Source organism: Mobula hypostoma, chromosome 20 (assembly GCF_963921235.1).
Source record: "Mobula hypostoma chromosome 20, sMobHyp1.1, whole genome shotgun sequence".
Lineage (NCBI taxonomy): Eukaryota > Metazoa > Chordata > Chondrichthyes > Myliobatiformes > Myliobatidae > Mobula > Mobula hypostoma.
Window position 1 is genome coordinate 60,473,229 of NC_086116.1, and position 16,383 is coordinate 60,489,611.

The window sequence follows — 16,383 nt, forward strand, 5'->3', positions numbered from 1 at the left end:
ACAGTCTTACTGCTCCTCTGGTAACTGGTATCTATTACATATATCTTCTTCCTTTGATTTAACATGATCTTTAACTTCTTCTGTTATATATATGGATGGATCACATTCCCCAGTGGGTGTTTGTGCCTTCAAATAACTTCTTTTTGCAAATCAAGTATTATTTCTTTAAGTGATAGCCATTGCCTATCTATTATCATACTTTAAACCATAAATCAAATACAGCCACCCACCTTCATATCTTTTATTGGTTTTTCTTGGAGATTTAAGACCCTAGTTTTGAATTGAGCTACGACTTCAGATTCAGTGTGAAATTATATCATAGTTTTGGCCACCCATCCCTAAAGCACCTTTACAACAAGATTATTAATTAACATCTTCCTTGCACAGTTTTATTTCTGAAAAAGCCCTTCCTGCGGATGGATTTTTAACACATTGATTGAGAAAATCATCTAGTAAATGTTCCATGAATTCATCCGTCACATATAACTTAACCGATTGAATTATTGTACTTCCGTGATTATTGTATTATCCACATAAAGGCAGGTACTGTGATTTAGATCTAGAATGACTGCCAGAGGAGGTGGTGGTATCAGATACAATAATTATGTTTTAAGAGTATTGTGCAAATACCTAAATAGAGAAAGCATTGAAGGATATGTTACTAATGTAGACAATGGGATTAATAAATATGACAAAAAGGTTGACATGGACCATTCGAAGTGCCCATTTCTGTGTCATATAACTCTGTGACTCTGTGCTGTATACATGGCTAATTTCCTGTTTCATGCCATGCTCAACCCTCCTCTTTACCAACTCTTAGATGCACTCAAAATGATTAAACTGATTATCATGCCCTGCCAAACCAAAATCATTTCTCACCGTTGGGCTGATCTCATCCCTTAGCGACTGTGCTATCTCACCTCCTTTCCTTCTTTCGCCCATCCTCCCTAAATATCAAACACCTTGAACTTCCATCTCATGGTGCAACCGTGGCTCTGCAACAACAATTAGATCCTGCCAGTAACTGTGTCAATGTCTCACAAAACTTAAGACCACTCTGCCAGCCTGCATCAATGTTTGTCTGCTCTTTCCATAGTTGTGAACATATGTGTTGGGAGTAATTCTATGCTTTTTAATACCTTTTCTAAAGGACCTTGAATGACCTCACCCCTTTTTAGCCCTGCAGCCATTGGTTTTCATGTTGACCTGGTCTGGATGTGTTCATGCTACCCTTTCAGTATTGTCTGCAGCCATTTTGCGTCATTTTTGATCCTGGCAGTAGACTACATGGTCAGAAACATCCGTCCTTCCCCATAACTATCTATTGATCTTTTGTTCTTGTTGGTCAAAGATATATGATTTAAAGAGAATATCAAAGAAGGAGAAAACAATGAAAATATTTAAAGAAACAATTTCTAGTGCTCATCACTGAAATAGATGAAGGTATTGCTGTCACTGGGACTGTGATTAAGATTTTTAAAAATTTGAGAGAATGGAACTGGGGAGATGTAGAAATTGTGGAAGATTTGTAGGGTGAAAGAGATTAAAGAGGAAGGGGGTTGGCTGAAGAGAGATATGAAAGGCACTTGCAAATTTTAACAAACAATAAACTGATGTGGGAATTATGTTGGTTGAAATCACTTAAATGTTAAAATTCTCAAAGCACAAGGGGCTGCAGACGCTAGAACTGGGAGAAATATAAACTGATGGTAGAAATCAGAAGGTCAAAAAGCACCTATGTAGACAAAGGAATGGTGAACATTTGGGATGAGAGTCTGCTTCAGGCTCTACATCCCAATGCACGATGATGACCTGGAATGGTAACAACCACTTTGCCTCACAGATGCTGCTCGACACGCTGACTCCTGCCATCAGTTTGTTTTGCTCCTGATTCCAGTATCTGCAGTCTATTGTTCCCTGAGCATTCTAACATTAGGTAGTTCCAATCAACACAAATCTCACAGCACAGCCAGTACTGGTGAACAGGAGCCAAGATACAGAATTATCAGCAGAACTTAGGATCCCTTCAAGTTTACCAAGATGGAAAGTGATTTCATGCAGCCTGATTTTACTTGCTGGCATGACTGTCTGGGGCACAGACCTCGGGCCAGAATAAAGCGTCAAGGCCCAAGAGTGGAAAATGAACCGATATTCGGCCTCTCTACTCTGCACCAATTAAGGCACCGAGCCAGATTAAAGTGGTGAGGATCGTGAGTGGAGAACTATCTGGTGTTCTTCTTCGTGCCAGCCAGGGATCCCCACTTGAGCCTGTCACGTCTGCTTGCATTTGACCCATCTCCCTTTCTTCTCACTACTACCATCATGCTGGAGGTGCAGGGGTCTAAGGCCCGAAGCCAGTAGTTTCGGGAACAGTGTTGCCTGCAGCCATCGGGTTCCTGGACCAGCTTCACTCACCTCAACACTGAACTGACTCCGTACTGTGGCCCTCTCTCAAGGACTCTGCCACACATATTCTATGTATTAATGTTTACTATTTCAATTATTTACACAATTTGTTCTTTATTTTGCACATTGGATGTTTGACCATCTTTGTTGTGTGGGCTTTTCAAGGATTCTATTGTGGTCCTTTGCTTTGTGACTGCCTGCAAGAGCATGAATCTCAAGTTTGAATATGGTATGCATACTTTGGTAATCAATATGAACTTTGAACCTTAAGAGTTTGCAAGCAATTAAGGAAATTGAAGCAGATAGAGAAACCATTTCCACTGCTGAGAGAAGATTAAAGGATAGAGTCAAACATTTGCACTCAGCTTTTTAGAAGGAAAGTTTGGAAGCAACTTCTGCTAGACAAAAGCTGGTAGATGTTTGGAACACATTTCCATGTTATTCATAGGTACAAAGAATGATTCAACAGGTACAGTACCTATTGATACTCCTTAGATCATAGACCATGTACTGTACCCTCTTATTTAATCAAAGTTCAGAGTAAATTTATTATCAAAGTACATATATGTCACCATGTACAACCCTGAGATTCATTTCCTTGCAGGAATTCACAGTAGAAGAAAGAAACACAATAGAATCAATGAAAAAGTACATACAAACAAACTCAGACAAACAACCAAAGTGCAAAAAAAGACAAACAGGGAATTTACAAATAATTAATAAATAAATAAAATTGGGAACCTGTGTTGTGGAAGTGACTCTGTAGGTTACATAGAAACATAGAAACGTAGAAAATAGGTGCAGGAGTAGGCCATTCGGCCCTTCAAGCCTGCACCGCCATTTATTATGATCATGGCTGATCATCCAACTCAGAACCCTGCACCAGCCTTCCCTCCATACCCCCTGATCCCCGTAGCCACAAGGGCCATATCTAACTCCCTCTTAAATATAGCCAATGAACCAGCCTCAACCGTTTCCTGTGGCAGAGAATTCCACAGATTCACCACTCTCTGTGTGAAGAAGTTTTTCCTAATCTCAGTCCTAAAAGGCTTCCCCTTTATCCTCAAACTGTGACCCCTCGTTCTGGACTTCCCCAACATCGGGAACAATCTTCCTGCATCTAGCCTGTCCAATCCCTTTAGTATTTTATACGTTTCAATCAGATCCCCCCTCAATCTTCTAAATTCCAATGAGTACAAACCTAGTTCATCCAGTCTTTCTTCATATGAAAGTCCTGCCATCCCAGGAATCAATCTGGTGAACCTTCTTTGTACTCCCTCTATGGCAAGCATGTCTTTCCTCAGATTAGGGGGCCAAAACTGCACACAATACTCCAGGTGTGGTCTCACCAAGGCCTTGTACAACTGCAGTAGTACCTCCCTGCTCCTGTACTCGAATCCTCTTGCTGTAAATGCCAACATACCATTCGCCTTTTTCACCGCTTGCTGTACCTGCATGCCCACTTTCAATGACTGGTGTATAATGACACCCAGATCTCGTTGCACCTCCCCCTTTCCTAATCGGTCACCATTCAGATAATAATGTGTTTTCCTATTTTTGCCACCAAAGTGGATAACTTCACATTTATCCACATTAAATTGCATCTGCCATGAATTTGCCCACTCACCCAACCTATCCAAGTCACCCTGCATCCTCTTAGCATCGTCCTCACAGCTAACACTGCCGCCCAGCTTCGTGTCATCCGCAAACTTGGAGATTGTGGACAGTTCATTGTTTGAGGTGGCTGCAGTTATCCACCCTGGTTCTACCTCCTGAACCTAATACAGTGGCCACTGGGTGTATGTTCCTGGTCTCCGGCTGCTGTAGCCCATCCACTTCAAGGCTCGACATGTTGTGTGTTCAGAGATGCTCTTCTGCACACCACTGTTGTAATGTGTGATTATTTCAGTTACTGTCACCCTCCTGTCAGCTTGAGCCAGTTTGGTCATTCTCCTCTGAACTGCTCGCTGGATATTGTTCTTGTTTCTCATACCGTTCTCTGTAAACTTTAGACTATTTGTTCTTGAAAATCCAAGATCAACAGTTTCTCAGATACTCAAACCACCCTGTCTGGCACCAACGGTTAAAGTCACTTGGATCACATTGTTTCCCCATTCTGATGTTTGGTCTGAACAACAACTGAACCTCTTGATTGGCTGTTTAGATATTTGCATTAATGAGCAGGTGTACCTAATAAAGTGGCCACTGAGTGTATTATGCATCAGAAATCCAGTTTTATCCTTTCCCTTTCATCTCAATTTTCAGTTCCTGTGTGAGCAGAAAGAGCCATACTCATTGCTAACGGCAAAATGCATGAGCACTGAAATTAAGCTTTGAAAAATGGTTGGAAAGTGAATTACTGCTGGCCATCCACTAGTGCTGCTTGCAACACTGTTGTTATCAAACACTTTAGGTTAAAGTGTGCTCGTTAGCTTCTAGCTGTACTTTAATTCGCAGAGTCCATTCAATCCTCTAATCTAAATCTGTTCCATTTATTACAAATTGTGTTGGTTTCTCTGACCTAATGCTGTGGTTTATTTGTACAGCAGACATTTTGTTATTGTCATTTGAATTTTGCCAACTCGATAACCACAGCAGCAGATGTTAGACTCCATTCAGAATGTTAATCTGTAAAGCATGTTCAATATCTTGTATGAAGGCAGTTGCCCCAGTCAAAATGTATGACTGCCTGATATGCCACGCATGATGCATTGGGTTTTAACCTGCTATAAAATTACAGTATCATGGATAATCACTAGGTGCAGTATTCAGTCATCCTATTGTGAATGATAATGAGATTCAATTTTGATAAACTAGTAAATTTAAAATCAAACTGCCCCTTTGGCTAAAATACCACGGCACAGATTGCAATATGCGCTTTCAGCCTATGGGCCACTGTGACATTAAATACTTTGATATATTTTAAATAAGGAATCAATTTATTTCCTCTCTAACCTGATTAAAATCAGTAAAATGTTAAAGAAAGTGCAGCAGGATTAAGGTTAGAGCTCAGAGGAATTAACATTTCATGTGTAACCCTTTCCAACGAAGGTTGCCTGCTGAGATTTGCCAATAATTTTTTTAATGTTTAAGATTTCCAGATTTAAAAAAAAATGTTGATTAGCTTGTGTGATGGTAGTCAAATGTCAGACTGCAAAGTGTCACCAAACCGTTCTACAATCAGGGCAATATACTAGATGTTGGTAAGTATAGCAATCCCAAATTGTGAGAGAAGCTTCAAACTAAAATTTTTAATACTGTACTACTTTTGTGCAAAATTTTTGATTGGCATCTGGATAGGGTTACAGAGGTTTAAAAGCTAGTTCAAAATTGTTTCAGAAATAATGAGATATAGAATATTAATTACTTCATTTTACTGCAGGTCGGATTAGCAAAGACATCTCCTCCACAACCTCCATTAGCAGAGTTATGCCACAGGGCTGTGTGCTTAGTCCCCTGCTCTAACTCGCTTCACACCTCTGACTGGGTGGCTAAGTACAGCTCCAATGCCACATTCATGTTCACTGATGACACCACTGTTGTGAACCGTATCAGTGATGGTGATGAATCAGCATACAGGAGGGAGCTGAGTGGTGTCGTAACAACAACCTCGCACTCAATGTTAGCAAGACCAAGGAACTGAGTGTAGACTTCAGAAGAGGGAAACCAAAGGTTCTTGAGCCAGTCCTCATCGTACCATCAGAGGTAGAGAGGGTCAGTAACTTTAAATTCCTGGAAGTCACTATCTCAGAGGACCTGTCTTGCACCCATCATATAAATGCCTTTGAGCAGAAAATTCTACAAAAGACAATGGATTCAGCTCAGTACATCATGGGTAAAGTCCTCCCAGCCATTGAGCACATCTACATGAAACGCTGTCATAGGAAAGCAGCATCCATCATCAAAGATCCTCACCACCTAGGCCATGCTCTTATATTGGTGCTGCCATCGGGTAAAAGATATAGGAGCCTCAGGACTCACATCACCAATTTACTGTCATTCATTTTTTGTTTTTTTTCTGTTTTGTGGATGACTGTGTAGAATAAGAATTTCAGGTTACATTCTCTGATATTAAATTGAACCATTTGAATTTGATTTGACAGTGGATATCTTTTGAAGAATGGCTTTGTGGGACCACCGCTGACTGAGGTGCCCAGCTTCTGAAGGACTTGGGTCTGTGACAGAAAGTGAATTAACTGACATGAAATATAAACCTCTTTGACATCATCCTCTTTAATCTACCTGTTGCAAATATGTCCATTCATTATAGTATTGGTAGAAATTACCCTTGCATAGTTGTTGTGGAGACAAAATCCTCTCGTCACACTGAGCACAGATATCACACTTGATGGAATTGTCTCCTAACAGATCTGACAGCTGAAAATGTGGGCATATCTGAGCATCTCCCCCACAGATGCTGCCTGCCCTTGTAAGTTGCTCCAGCAATTTGTCTTTTGCTCCTGATTGCAGCATCTGCTGTCTTTTGTGTCTCCATACACAAGCTCCACTCATGGCTGCAGAAACGTCTACCAAAACGACTCATGACCACATTAGCTTTACATTCATGCCTGGCTTAGCTATGTAGTAGGTTGTGGTAGCAGCAGTATAATCACCTACTGCCCGTTACTCTGATGGCATTTAGGGCAGCAATGAAAGTTCTCCATCTCTGTCTGTCCTTGGCCATTCAAACGTTTGAAGAATTCTTCATTGCTGTTTGCATAACAATTTTGTTTTACCAGTCAGGGTTGTTAGCCCTGAGCTGAACCCCTGAACCTGGAGGAACGGTGAACCACTCTTAGTCTGGCCTCTACCCTTTGACCTGTTTGGCATGGGTGACCCTAGCAAGAGCCAAAGCATAAAGCCCAGACTCCAGCCAACATAGCTCTCTGGGTTAGTGAGGTATGCAAGCCTCCAAACCACGGCAAGGTTCTGGTTCTCTCGGAGAAGCAGCCGCATAGTCTTTCCAAAAAAAAAATGAGGCAGCAATTCATGAAGTAACAAGACAGAACTGCATTTGTGCTGTACAACAGGAATAACATGTTACTGGACAGAGCGAAACAATGGCAATCTCACTAGTACTGAAGGACAATTAAACTGATAACGGAGGGTGGTGATTCTAAGAACAAACCCATCCTCAGTAACGGTGGGGGTGTAGCATGTGAGTGCCAATCACAAAGTAGAAACCTTGCCAACCACATTGAGTCAGTGGTAAGGAAGGCAAATACAACATTAGCATTCATTTCAAGAGGATTAGAGTATAAACATTAGGATGTAATGCTGAAGCTTTAGGAGACATTTTGTCAGACCGCACTTGGAGTATTGCGAGTAATTTTGGGCCCCATATCTAAGAAAGGATGTGCTGGCATTGGAGAGAGTCCAGAAAATGATTCCAGGAATGAAAGGGTTAAGATAGACACACACACACTCACACACACACACACACACACACACACACACACACACACACTCACACACACACACCCACACACACACACGCCTACACATACACAGACACACACACACTCACACACACACACACACACACACACACACACACAGACACACACGCCTACACATACACAGACACACACGCATACACATGCACACACCCACACAGACACACACACACACACACACACACACACACACACACACTCACACACACACACACACACTCACACACACACACCCACACACACACACCCACAGACACACCCACACACACACACGCCTACACATACACAGACACACACACACTCACACACACACACCCACACACACACACCCACAGACACACCCACACACACACACGCCTACACATACACAGACACACACGCATACACATGCACACACCCACACAGACACCCACACACACACACCCACCCACAGACACACACACACACACACACACACACACACACACACACACACACACACGCATATACACAGCCACACACAAATGCACATGCTCAGACACACAAACAGATTGGGAAATTGGGAGTTTGTTTTGTCAAACACCTTGGCTTTGTCCACCACAAAAAGTGGGATTTCCCAGTGGCCACCCATCTTATTTCCACTTCCCATTCCCATTCTGACATGTCAGTCCATGGCCTCCTCTACTGTTGAGATGAGGCTGTACTCAGTTTGGAGGAGCAACACCTTATATTCTGCCTGGGTAGCCTTCAATCTGATGGCATGAACATTAATTTCTTGAAATTCTGGTAATTTCTCCCCTCCCCCATCTTCTTCACCATACCCCATTCCTGTTTCCCTCTCACACCTTCCCTTCTCCTCCTTCTGTTGCTCCTCCCCTTTCCCTTTCTTCCATGGTCTTTCTGTCCTCTCCTATCAGAATCCCTCTTCTCCAGCCCTTTATCCCTTTCACCAATCAGCTTCCCAGCTCTTTGCTACACCCACCCCCTCCCGTTTTCACCCACAACCTACCAATTTGTACTTCTTCCTCCCCGTCCCCGCCTTCTTAATCTGACTCCATCCCTTTTCCTTCCAGTGCTGATGAAGGATCTTGGCCCAAAACGTCGACTGTTTATTCTTTTCCACAGATGCTGCCTGCCCTGCTGACTTCCTCCTGCATTTTGTGTGTGTTGCTTTCAATTTCCAGCATCCGCAGAATCTCTTGTGTTTGTCTCACACACACACACACACACACACACACACGCACACACATACATACAGAAACACACACGCTGTACACACATACACACACACACACACACGCACACACAAACACACATGCACGCACACACATACACACACAAACACACACGCTGTACATACACACATGCGCGCACACACACACATACACGCACACACGCACACATACACACGCGTGCACGTACACACACACACACACACACACACACACACACACACACACACATACACACACACACACACACCCCTGATTGTCTACAATTGATAGACTCCCCATACCACCTTTATGAGGCCCTTTAAAAGACATGAATGTAAGCCCACTGAAAGTGTTTATTTCCCTAGCTTTCACCTCCTGTGCGACCCTCACATTCAAATGAATGAAATGTCCTTCAAATTTCAACCCTCAGACAGGAGCAAATCCAGGTTTCAGTAGTTAAAAGGCCACGTGCAAATTTATCATACCTCTGCTGATAAGCCAAGCATTTTGAGAGCTAATACTTTAGAAGTCTAAATGCTTACATAATTACTGTACATGATCCACATGGCTTTAATCTGCAGTGTTTTAATCACCTAAATTAAGAATTGTAATTAACAGCCCTAACATTCCCCTGGAAAAGAGCCATTGTGCAAGTTCCACAACATCTAAATATATTAACTACTGTGCTCTGCATTAATTACTGCATGCACGTTATGAGGCCTCTTCTTCATGGTTTGTCTGTTGTGATATCTGTATTAAAACAGCAGCTCAGACTTGCGTAAAATCTTTGCTGCCAGAAAAATTCCCAAGATGGTTCATATAAATATAATGAACCAAATATCAATACCTAGCTGAAAAGGTCAGTAAATCAAGATCTTGGTTACAGGAATACAATTCAAGGAAGGTCTTAAATGAAGAGTGCAAAATTGATTGAGGATATCCAAGGATTTGTAAGGTAACAATTGGGACTGCACAGGACTGAAGAACCATAGATTTCTTGGCAAGCTGGAGAAGATGTTGAGGCCATTCGGATTTAAGTAGAAGGGTAGAACTTTTAACACTGGCAGAGAGTCTAACATGTGCCAACGAAAACAGAGTCAGAGATGGGGCTGGTTGGTCAGCAGGGCTTAGAATGTCGGCAATGCAGTGTGGACGTGCTAGGGTAGTCAGTGGAAAATGAGAGACTTTCCAGCAGAGCTTTGGAATAGTGAGATCAGGAGGCAACTAGGGTTTGGATCAAAGACAATTGTACAGCAGGGATAAGACATAAAGGGAGTGTGCTAAGAATATGGGATAAGACATAAAGGGAGTGTGCTAAGAATATGGGATAAGACATAAAGGGAGTGTGCTAAGAATATGGGGTTGAAACTCGGTTCAAATGCCTTTAGACGGGAGTGAACAGGTTCAGGTGCAGATTTATTTATTTATTTATCATGGGTACGTCGAAACATACAGTGAAATGTGGTAGACATGTTTTCATGTCAAACTATGCTGGAGACAGAAAAGACTGCACATACTGGAATCTGCAGCAAATAACAACCTGCCACAGGCCAGGCAGCATCTGTGGAGGGAAACATTTCAGGTGAGACCCTTCATCTGGACTCCAAAATCAAACTGTATTGGAGACTGAAAGTAATGATTTTGATTTCCCTAGTTTTCAATCAAAGGAAATTACCGATCACCTTATAACAGGCAGTGCAACAACACATAGTCAGTGGCAGTATTGAGAGCAGGAGCCAGGTGTCAGCAGCTCACATGCACTAGTTTAATGTCATAACTGCAACGAGCAGCACATTATTCAGCTGTAGGAAGAGGCCAGGGATGTAATCTTTCAGAACTCTGGAAGTCATGGTGTGAAGGACTTGCTGTGGTGAAGGAAGACGTTCCCGGATGTTCTTTGCCATCTTAACAATTTATCTCTGCTTGTTAACAGTAAAACTGATCTAAGGGCAGTTCCACCAAATGAGACAACAGAAGAGATGCTAGTGTGGTTAAGATTCAAGATTGTTTAATGCCATTTCCAGTACACAAGGGTAAAGGAGAACAAAATCCTTACTCTGTTACTCTGGGTCCTGATGCAGCACAAAAGAACACAATCACTTTAAAAAATGCACCATAAATATAAATACGTAAGATACACAGGATGTCCACAAAGTGTTGCTAGGATGTCCAGAGGAATGTCTGTGTGTAAAGTGACTGAGTGGAAATGATAAAGTAGTGGTGGTTGGGGTGTGGAGGGGTGTTGCAGACCAGCAAGGTGCTACAGGGACACGGGGATAATAAACCACAGTCAGAGCACATTTATGCTTTCAGGCAGTCACTGTGGGCAGTGGCAGAAACCCGACTGGACCAATGGGGACAGGTCTGAAGCAAACACCATTAGAAGCTGTAGAGGAAAATGGGAGAGGGAAGCGTGGGTGCGGGGGCAATAGATTATCAAGGGTGTCTTCCTCAGAGAGTGGGTGATGAAGAGAGACATCGGACGAAGAGGGATGGTTCTTGACGAAGGGAATTTTCAGGATTGCCCCTGCTGGCATTGTGACCAGGAATGAAGGTGCGACCAAAGAATTTTGAGCTTCTTGCTGCAGTCTTTGATGTCTTTTCTCAAGAAGCAACTAATTTCATGACATACTGTACACCAGATTCTGACAGACTCTGTCGGTTCTGAAAGACGGGAAGAGTCAGATTTATGGTCACCAAGGAATGATAATCTGAAATAGTCAGACAAATTGAACCTGAGACGAGTCAACTGAGTACCAGATAAAGAAGACACAGCACAGAGCCCAAACCCAACTGGGGTGAAACCCTGTTAGGAGAAAGGGCCAAATATAAAATGGATTCATTGTACTGAAACGTTGAATGAACTTGACCAAGAGCCAGAGTGACAGGATTTCTTTTGACATGCTTTATCCCTCAAGGACAAAGCTTGCTCAAAACTGATTGTGCCTTTCAAGGTTGAGGGAGAACTATGCAGAGAACAACAGACACTTTTTTTGTTGAACTGCACTAAATAAAGAAAAATACATAAGTAATGATTATCCTGCTCTGCAAAGGACTCAGAGGTAAAACAAATAGCCTGGTATTCTGTTTCAGAAGTACAAATGTTTGTCTATATGCACTATTTAACATTGGCATCTCTTGGAGAATTAACTCTCTCACAGCTCCTGAAGGAGGTCAGGATTGCTTTTGTATTCTGTTCTCTAGTATAAGCTTATATGGTGCCTTTATCTTAAAGGAGAATATTAGAAATGTTTGAATCCATTCTGTGTCTCCTTCCCATGGCTGATTGTAAACTTTCTCAACCAGAATAATATCAAAGGAAACTTTAAAGGAAGTCAGCTGTATCGTGGAAAATAATAACTGTAAGTGTCCCGTACAGATGTAGAAAACCTGGAATGAGAACAGACAATGCTGGAAATACTCAGCAGGTCAGGCAGCATCTGTAGAGAGAGAAGACAAAGCTTCCTGTTTAAGATGATGCTGCTGAGGGCGAGTGACTACTTACTGGCTATTAACAAAACAAGAATTACAACTAAATACTTCATTAATAACACAATTTTCTGAAAAAATATGGTAAATGACCACTGCAAACAATGAAGAGGTGAGCAAAGGCGAGGCTGAGTTGAGCGTTGAAGCGTGCTGGTGCAAGGCAAAGTCAGGGTGAAGTCAGGGTGAGGTCAAGGCATATTGGAGATGAAGTCAAGGTGAAGGAAGCGGAGGAGATGCAGATTCAGGACCCATCCATCTAAACCGAGAACGAGGTTTGATTGATCTAAGCACCGGGCCGATTTGGAAAGGTCGCTTACGGGAGCTCGCTGCTCTGTGACATCACTCAGCTCTTTGCTGCACTGAGGCTGAGGGTACGGGCCTGCTCTGGCTTTTCTGCGACATCACTCTGCTCTTTGCTGCACTGAGGCTGAGGGTACGGGCCTGCTCTGGCTGCTCTGGGCTTCATGCCTACGGGCTTTGTGATGTTTACTCTGCTCTTTGTTGTACTGAGGAGATTGCCGATTGGCTCTGATCTGGGCCGACATTTACGTGCCAGGCGGCACCTAATTAATTAGCTTGTTTATTTCGGCTCTTTTCTTAAAGATGTGCTGGGTGCGTCCCAGCTACCGCTGCACCCCTGCACCCCTGCATGCTTCGCAGCCTGAAGGTTGGGGACCACTGTGTTAAAAGATGAATCTAAGGTTTGTATAATGTATTCATACTTTGATGATAAATTTACTTTGAACCATGAACTTTGAATTGCATGAGAGATCAGATGAAAGACCTTCAACCACAGATCTTAATTCTGTCTTTCGTTCGACAGGTATTACCTGACCGCTGACTGCTTCCGGCATTTTCTGTTTCTGTTTAGGTGACCAGGAGCTAATTTCATGAACGAGGTGGAGATGTAGAAAGTACACATAAGGAATCTCGGAGATGATGGTGAGCTCTGCAGAACGTTGGGTTGGTTATAAAGGATGGATGTGTCAAAAACAACCGAACTCTCAGACTTAGTCAGAATCCATTCCGAACTCTGTCCTTGCCAAGGTGTGTAGGAGGGCTGGGGAGAGGGAATGGTAAGGAAATTTATTTGAGATCAATGTTCTTTTGTGGCTTTTATATTCAGGGTCTCCCCAGTGAATGCAGGCTCCAATGTTTGTTCAGTCTCTCAGTATTGATCTCATTTGAAAAGCATTCACATGAAAACCAGAAGTTGGGCACTCACGTGCAGGCTGGCATGTGGCCGCTTATGACACACCCAAGGCTGGTTGCCCATAAACCTAGGCTCTAAGTTGAGTGAACAAGCAGGAGCCCAGGGTCGGATATATGTGCCCTGGCCCAGGGGTTAAGAGGCCACAAACACAGGCCTATGGTTGCATACAAATGCTCAGGCCCAAAGCTGGATACACAAGCAAGGCCCAATGTTGGGTACACGTTCACATCCCTAGAACTGGAGGATACAAGCATAGGCCTACGATCCGGTGACCCCTAGTTCACACCAAAGCTGGCAAAGATCTGGAAATTCTCATAACTCATCAGTGACTCCCAGTTAAATCTCATGAGCACCCAGATATTTATCTGCCCATCCAGATATGACAGTGGATGTGAAATCGGTGTAAATGATAAATGTTCAGGTCACATGGGGGAAGAAGCCTCAACGTAGCTGGCTGACATTCTGTGGAGTGGGAAGCGGAAGTGCAGCCTCAGGCTTGAAGGACAGATTGAACAGGAAACCAGGGTTGACCATGGATGTTGCACCCCAGCTGTCTACATGTTATACAAGCCAGGATGCAAGTCAGGGCAGTACGACAAGCTGTTGCCTATGCAGCAGGCTCACCCTCTCCATGCGTCTGATGAACATTAGAACAAAAGAAATAGGAGCAGGAGTAGGCCATCCAGCCCATCGAGCCTGCCCCGCCATTCAATAAGATCATGGCTGATCTGTCCATAAACTCAGCTCCATCTACCTGCCTTTTCTCCATAACCCTTAATTCCCCTACTATGTAAAAACCTATCTAACTGCATCTTAAATATATTTAATGAAGAAACCTCAACTGCTTCCCCAGGCAGAGAATTCCGCAGATTCACTACTCTCTGGGAAGAAGCGTTTCTCCTCATCTGCGTCCTAGATCTTCTGCCCTGAACCTTGAGGCAATGTCCCCTAGTTCTAGTCTCACCTACCAAAAACAACTTTCCTACCTCTATCTTATCTATCCCTTTCAAAATTTCAATGAACCCAAAGGAATAGCACAGACTGATAGATTTTGTCACCAATGGCATCGCAGGAGTTGCCAGTCAGCATTGAACTGAACATAGAACTGCCTTAGAGACTCCAGTTCTTGATTTTTTCCATGAGATGTACTCCAGAGCCTTCACCATGGTTAGGTATAGCTGCAAGGTATTGGAGGTTTGAGATCAGAGTTTTCCTTCTCCTAGAGGAGCTGCCAACCATGGATGTTGAGCCCCATTGCCTGGAGCAACTGGTTTTATGGTGCCAGTAACCCGGCCTTGCTCTTTCTCTTGTCAGCAGAAATGTTTCTGCCAGGTAAGCCACACATGAAGGCCAGGAGCTGGACTTGGTTGTGAGAGGCTATTTGAGACGTACGCCATTGACAATATTTAAAGGTAGCGGGAGTTCATCCCCACTTCCACCCCCGGCTATGATAACCTTAACAAACCAGATGAGGGATATGAAGGGGGAAGTGACCCCACAAATGACACTGTTGGATAATGGATCTGGAGGTAAAGAGTTGGTAAGTTTTGCTCAGCAGGTCGGTTTAGTAAAGGGACAGGAACCACAGTCCCTGAGTCAGATTTCTATCAGGGACATCATGACAATGGGGACGTAATAGTATCATGATCAAGTTATTCTTCTTGTAACCAGAAACCTGAAGTGTTATTTTGGAGACAAGAGTTCAAATCCCATCACGGCAGCTGGGGAATTTAAATTTGTGTGATTAAATAAATATGGAATATATCGAGAAAAAACACAAGTGAAGGATTGTCATTAGATCCATCTGGTGTATAGTATTAATGTTCTTCAGGGAATTAAAGCTGCTTGCCTGTGTCTGCAGACCATAGCAATCTTATCCAGCCGATGAAATAGCTGTACAAGTCACACATTTCAGAACAGTTAATTCAGATAAACAATAAATACTGACTGAGTTAATAAATCCCATGTTCCAGGAGGAAACATAAATGTCATTCGTGCTAAACCAGATACTTTTTGCTAATGAATGGGCAGTCTGGAAGAAGATGAGGAAAATGTTGGTGATAGTTGATGGTTCTGAAGGGTAATGTCACCCTTGGGGTACCCAAAAGGGAAGTGGATGTAGGAAACTAGAGATGCTTGCACCCTGGGAGAAGGATGGCTGTTTCAGAACCATTTCTACCTCCACCAGTCTGCCTGATGAATTTAGGTGGAAATTAGTTTGACTAGGCGAAGTGGAGATCTAATAATCTCAGGTCTCGAGCAGAGTAGAGCCCTGACAGTGTCACAGGTGTGAAGAATAGGCTGAAGACAATATATCTTGTGCGTTTGGCCGTTCATTCCCACAGTCCAAATCAGCATCAGAATCAGGTTTAATATCATTAGCATATGTCATGAAACTTGTTGTATAAATGAAATAATTAGTCCCAAAAGGGTGGAAAAAAGGGTTTGGTTTATTGTCTGTTCAGAAATATGATGGCAGAGGGTTAAAAGCTGTTGGGTGTGTGTTATCAGGCTCCTGTACCTTCTCCCTGATGGCAGCAATGAGAAGAGGGCATGTCCTGGGTGATGGGTGTCCTTCATGATGGATACCACCTTTTTGAAGCATCTCCTCTGAGCCCATGAGGGC